This window comes from Bactrocera tryoni, unplaced genomic scaffold, assembly GCF_016617805.1.
Source record: "Bactrocera tryoni isolate S06 unplaced genomic scaffold, CSIRO_BtryS06_freeze2 scaffold_25, whole genome shotgun sequence".
Lineage (NCBI taxonomy): Eukaryota > Metazoa > Arthropoda > Insecta > Diptera > Tephritidae > Bactrocera > Bactrocera tryoni.
Window position 1 is genome coordinate 16,906,908 of NW_024395977.1, and position 6,764 is coordinate 16,913,671.

The window sequence follows — 6,764 nt, forward strand, 5'->3', positions numbered from 1 at the left end:
GAACACTTGATGGACATCTGTGTGCGACTTACCGTGAGGCGTGTCGATTATTACGGTTGCTTGAAAACGATCCGCATTGGGATGACACGCTCAAGGATTCCGTGATATCTTCATCGCCGCATCAAATTCGCACACTTGTTGCGATTATAATATCGACATGTTTCCCCTCAAATCCGAATCATTTGTGGATGAAATATACGGATGACATGTCTGAGGATGTGTTGCATCGCGTGCGTTGTGAAACTTTGAATCCTACATTGGAAATTACGGCAGAGATTTACAATGACACATTGATCATAATAGAAGATATGTGTTTGTTGATGGCAAATAAAGTATTGTCGTGTTTGGGCCTGACAACACCCAATCGTGCTATGCAAGATGCATTAAACCATGAGTTGCAAAGAGAACTCCAGTACGATACTCAAGCTATGACCGAAGCAGTTCGCACAACTGTTCCGCAATTGAACGAAGAACAAAGGATTGCGTACGATCGTTTAACACAAGCTGTAAACAGTGGGTCTGGGGTGATTTACTTTCTTGATTCTCCTGGGGGTACTGGGAAAACGTTCCTAATTTCATTGTTATTAGCAAAGATCCTATCACAAAATGGGGAAGCCCTAGCGTTGGCTTCATCTGGAATAGCAGCAACTTTATTAGAAGGCGGACGAACTGCACATTCAGCCTTAAAATTACCAATAAACATGCATATCAACGAAACGCCAGTTTGCAACATTGCCAAAAATAGCGCTATGGCGAAGACTCTCCAAGTATGCAAATTGATAATTTGGGACGAATGCACAATGGCCCACAAGAGGTCGCTGGAGGCACTAGATAGGACGTTGAATGATTTACGTGATAACCAAAACATTTTTGGTTGAGCTATGATACTGTTGTCAGGTGATTTTCGTCAGACTCTTCCAGTAATTCCTCGATCGACTGTTGCTGACGAAATAAACGCATGCCTAAAATCATCAAATTTGTGGCGGCACGTAAAGACACTACAATTAACTACTAACATGTGAGTGTTTTTGCAACAAGATCAAACTGCGACTGTGTTTTCGAAGCAGTTGCTGGATATTGGCAATTGTAAGGTCGCAGTTGACAGCTCGACCGGATTAATGACTTTTCCCACAGATTTCTGTCACTTCACAGAATCGAAAAAGGAGCTTATTCAGCGTGTTTTCCTGGACATTAAACAACAATATAATAACCACGATTGGCTAAGTGAACGAGCAATATTGGCAGCAAAAAACAAAGATGTCGATGATCTCAATGCTACCATTCAGAATTTCCTTCCAGGAGAGTTGTTTACGTACAAATCAGTTGACACGGCCACAATCCAGTATGACGTAGTCAACTATCCTACAGAATTTTTAAATTCATTGGACTTGCCTGGACTACCACCATATAATTTGAAATTAAAAGTAGGGTCAGTTGTCATCATGCTACGTAATATTAATCAACCTCGACTCTGCAATGGAACGACATTGGTTGTGAAGAAACTCATGAATAACATCATCGAAGCTAAAATAATCAAAGGAAAATACAAAAGAGAGGATGTCTTAATCCCACGAATACCTATGATTCCAACGGATTTGCCGTTTGATTTTAAGAGGTTGCAATTTCCCGTGCGTCTGGCGTTTGCGATGACCATAAATAAATCGCAAGGAAAACCAACATCCTTATTTATTTACGCACCGCAAAAAAAAAACTAAAAATAGTGTCTACCAGAAAGCACTATATAAATAACTGTATATGATCATAACTGTGTTGTATTTAATTTAAGCAAAGATTTGTTTATCATGTTCACAGTCCAGAAACGAGCACATCCAAGAAAATTTTAAATTTTTGTATTCGAAGAGTATAAATATAAATAAATGACTTAATATGTATATAATATGTGCATTTGAATCCTTAATGTCAACGTGTATTAGTAACTCTTTATTTCCATCAACTTGGCTCCATCTACTTGGGAACCACTTGGCTCGGCAGGACATGATAATATTGTGGAAGTATTAGGCGACTCGGACAAATCTGATTCGATCAGAACATTATCAATGTTGAGCTGCTGGCTGTCTTCAATAACATCAATATCTACCAGAACATTCTTGATGTTGGGCTTTTGGCTGTCTTCAATAACTTGAATGTCCTATATGTCTTCGGCCGATAAATTTAATGCACAGAATGTCTCCTCAGATGATGAAGATGGCATTGTAGAAACGTGTTTTGGTTTAACGGTAGACCTAGATAGCTTAGAGCCTCCAGTTTTTCTGCCAGTGGATGACAATGAAGTCGTAAAAGCTTCGGAACGTTTTGGTAACGCAAAAGCCCCTGGTTTGGATGGCATTCCCAATAGGGCTTTAAAAACTGCCATCAAAGTCAAACCATTGGTGCACCGGCGATTAATGCACAACGGTGACTTGTACAACTGCAATGTGTACGACGGTGATTTGTGCAACGGCGATTTATGCACAACGGTGACTTGTACAACGGCAATGTGTACGACGGTTATTTGTGCAACAGCGATTTATACACAACGGTGACTTGTACAACTGCAATGTGTACGACGGTGATTTGTGCAACAGCGATTTATGCACAACGGTGACTTGTACAACTGCAATGTGTACGACGGTTATTTGTGCAACAGCGATTTATGCACAACGGTGACTTGTACAACTGCAATGTGTACGACGGTGATTTGTGCAACGGCGATTTATGCACAACGGTGACTTGTACAACGGCAATGTGTACGACGGTTATTGGTGCAACGGCGATTTATGCACAACGGTGACTTGTACAACTGCAATGTGTACGACGGTGATTTGTGCAACAGCGACTTATGCACAACGGTGACTTGTACAACTGCAATGTGTACGACGGTTATTGGTGCAACGGCGATTTATGCACAACGGTGACTTGTACAACGGCAATGTTTGTTTTTTTTTTTTTGTTTTGGTTTCGAAGGGGGAATCTTTCATAGATACCGTCAGTCCTAGACGGCATGCACGATTCATACTGCACGCTAAGGGTACACCTCTTTCGGGACCACGCCCAGTATGGATGATCATACCATGCTGAACTTGCGTAACAGTACACCTACGTACTAAACCCTAACTCCGACTGCATTTCACTGATCCTACGGGACTGCCCTTAAGCATTTCTTCGCAGGACCAGGCTCAGCCAAAAATTGGCTCTTCGTGGGCACCTTTCTGGACTACTCTTCTCTAACGCTTCTGCTATCGCTACTTCGTTGCCTTTCCTTTTTTCTTAGTTCTTGCATCGCAATTGCGGACCAATTCTTCACTTTATTCCGCACGATTTTGCATTTTATCATGTGGTGCACGATATTCTCTGGGGTCACACGTTCGTTGATAATACTTTCTATGTCTTTTCTTTCTGCTTCGAATTTCGGGCAGTAAAAGAAAATATGCTGTGCGTTTTCGCTGCCATTTCCGCAGAATGAACATTCTGTTCCGTTATCGTGGCCGTATTTGTACAGGTACTCTCGAAAGCATCCGTGTCCGGTCAGGAATTGCGTCAGGTAGTAATCAGAATCGCCATTCTTCCTCTCCACCCATGTTTTCACATTTCTGATTAGCTTGTATGTCCACCTTCCATTGTCTGCTATGTCCCAGCGCCTCTGCCACTCACATAAACTTTCCTCCCTTTCTTTATTTCGCTCCGCTGTTGTAAGACGCCTCCTAACGCTTCTTGATTTTTCGTAGACTCTTTTGAGCTCTAACGCCATTATGTCCGGCGGTATGATACCCGCTATGACCCCGGCCGCCTCGTGTGACACCGTGCGAAATCCACAAATAACTCTTATTGCATTTAGCCGAGTCAGAGTTCTTGCTTTCTTCGCGTATGTCTTATTATACATTGCTGGTCCCCATATTGGCGCCGCATACATTAGCACCGATTGACTCACTTTAGCCAAGAGTGCTCGCTTACCCTGGCTTGGTCCTCCAATATTAGCCATCATCCTGGATAGGGCCACCGTTATTCGCGTCGCTTTTGCACATGACTTTTCAATGTGCGTGTAATAATTAAGCCGCGTGTCTATTTCAACGCCTAGGTACTTTAACGACTGCTGAGTCGTTATGCTATGGCCATCAATATTAAAAGTAGCATTTTCTAATTTTTTTCTGCTGGTAATTAGCACTGCTTCCGTTTTTTGGGCTGCTAATTGAAGCTTTTTTGCCGTGAGCCAGCTCTTTATTCTTGAAGCGGTGTCTTCACATAAACTTTCTACTTGACTGATTTCTTTTCCTACCACCGTTACCGCAATGTCATCGGCGTACCCGATGATTTGGACCCCTCTTTCTAATGGTAGTCGAAGTACTCCGTCATACAACACGTTCCACAGCAGTGGACCTAGCACTGAGCCTTGTGGTACCCCTCCCGTCACCCTGTACTGCTTTGGTCCCTCATCGGTATCATAGAGTAGCAGCCTATTCGACAGGTATTTGGAGATAATTCTCAACAGATACTTCGGTGTTCCTTTGTCTTCCAGAGCGCTCATTATGTATGGCCAATACGCAGAATTGAACGCATTTTTAACGTCAAACGTTACGACTGCACAGTATTCTTTCGTACCATACATCCACCTCGTTCCTTCGATGGCCTTGCTTGCCACATTTGTCACTTTTGTGATCGCATCGATAGTTGACTTGTGCTTACGAAAACCAAATTGGTTTTCGGCGAGTCCTGGATATTCTTGCTCCAGATGCTTCTCCAGACGTACGCATATTATTCTCTCCAAAATTTTTCCAAGCGTGTCTAGCATGCAGAGAGGGCGGTACGAACTTGGTTCTCCAGCCGGTTTGTTTGGTTTCTGCAAAAGTACTAAGCGCTGTTTCTTCCAAATTTTTGGAAAGACACCTTCTTGCAAACAGCGGGTAAAGAGCTGTGAAAAGGGAACCGCTTTGTGTGCTATAGCCGTTTTAAGGGCCTTGTTGGGGATTCCATCTAGACCCGGTGTTTTGGTATTTCCAAACCTTTTGGCTGCTTCAATCACTTCATCGTCGGTGACCGATGGTGCATCTATTACCGTAGATATATTTGCTAATACAGGCCCTTCGTTCCTCTGCGTAGGGAAAAGCGTTTCCACGATGTTTTTCAATAGGGTGGGACAGGTTGGTGTTCTCCCTTTGTTTCCTTTGAGTTTTGACATCACTATTTTGTACGCATCGCCCCATGGATTCTCATCGGCATTTTCGCAGAGCTCTTTGAAACAGGAGAGTTTGCTTCTTTTGATTGCTTTCTTGAGCTCACGGCGTTTCCTTTTAAATCTTTCGCGCAGGTTTTCGTATTCTGGCCCACTTCGTCTACTCTGGCAAGAACGCCTGGCTTTGTTGCAATCAGTTCTCAGGCTGTCGATTGCACTATTCCACCAGTATGCAGGCTGGCTGTAAGCGTAAACGCCTTGTTTTTTCCTGCACACTGCAGCGTCACATGCTTTGCTGACATGCCTCACCAATATCTCCGCCTGTCCTTCTGTATCTTCCACATTTGCGATGTTGTCATCTAGCATAAGTTGAAAGAGATTTTCGTCGAACGTTTCTACTTTCCATCCTTTTGTCTGTACCATCTTTGTGTGCGTGTATACTTTACTTCTGGATTTTCCGATCTCCACTATGATAGCTAGGTGGTCACTATGCTTATAGAGGTCAGACACTTCCCAGCATGTTGATCGTACCAACGGGCTACTAACAAACGTGATGTCAATCACGGATCCACGGCCATTTTTTTCGAAAGTGTTCCTATTTCCAGTATTTAATAGCACCACTTCGAGCGATGAGAATGCCTTGAGAAGAGCGTCTCCTCGTTTGTTCGTACTGACACTTCCCCAGTCCACAGCCCATGCGTTAAAATCACCTGCTACCACGTTATTCGTAGTTGTTAGGATTTCCTGTACCAGATCATCCAAAATCCTCTCAAACGCGCCTTGCGGGACACTCGGTGTGGTATATAGCAGCTATAAAAGTTGATTCCACAGATCCTGGCTCGTGTGAAGTAGGGCTTTCCTAGTAGTGGCTTTTCCTGGAAAGCTTTACCTCCACATGCCCATATGGCAGCTTTGCGGGTGGTGTCTGAAGCCCATGTGGCGTTGTCTATGTTTTGTACTGTTCGCACAGTATTGCCACGTCCACCTTCTCCTCAAAGACGGTTTGCTTAAGCAAATCTTGCGCGGCTTCACAATGATTCAGGTTTAGCTGGATAACTTTCATTTGTTGAATTTTTTATATGCTTCCTGATATAGAGGGCATCTTTTACTACCTATTTGGTGGTTTGAGTTTTCCCTTCCCTTGCTCTTGCAAGCACCACAAGAGGGAGCCTTGTCGCACGTCAGTGCGAAGTGCCCTTTTTCGCCACATCTTAGACAACACTTGCTCCTGTCGTCCGAATTTTTACATGCTGCTGCCGGATGCCCATATTCGAAGCACCTGAAACACCTTTTTAAATTGGGTTTCTCTCTTAACCTGCAGACTACCCAGCCTATCCTAATTTTTCGCTCATCTAGCAGAATCCTTGCTTCCAGCGCAGGGAGGCTTACTACCGCTACCTGTGTACCCGCATATGCCGCCCTGAGGTTTTTTATCGCACTCACATCAAAGTTTTTTAGTTTTTCCACCTGCTTCCGTATAGCTTCCGAAATGTCCTCCTTGGTTGTGATTTCGTCCAGGTCCCGAATCTCTACTATGACTTCGTGGGTAAGCGCTTTGATTTGTGCCTGGTCTCCCAGCAGTTTGCTTATTTCGCCC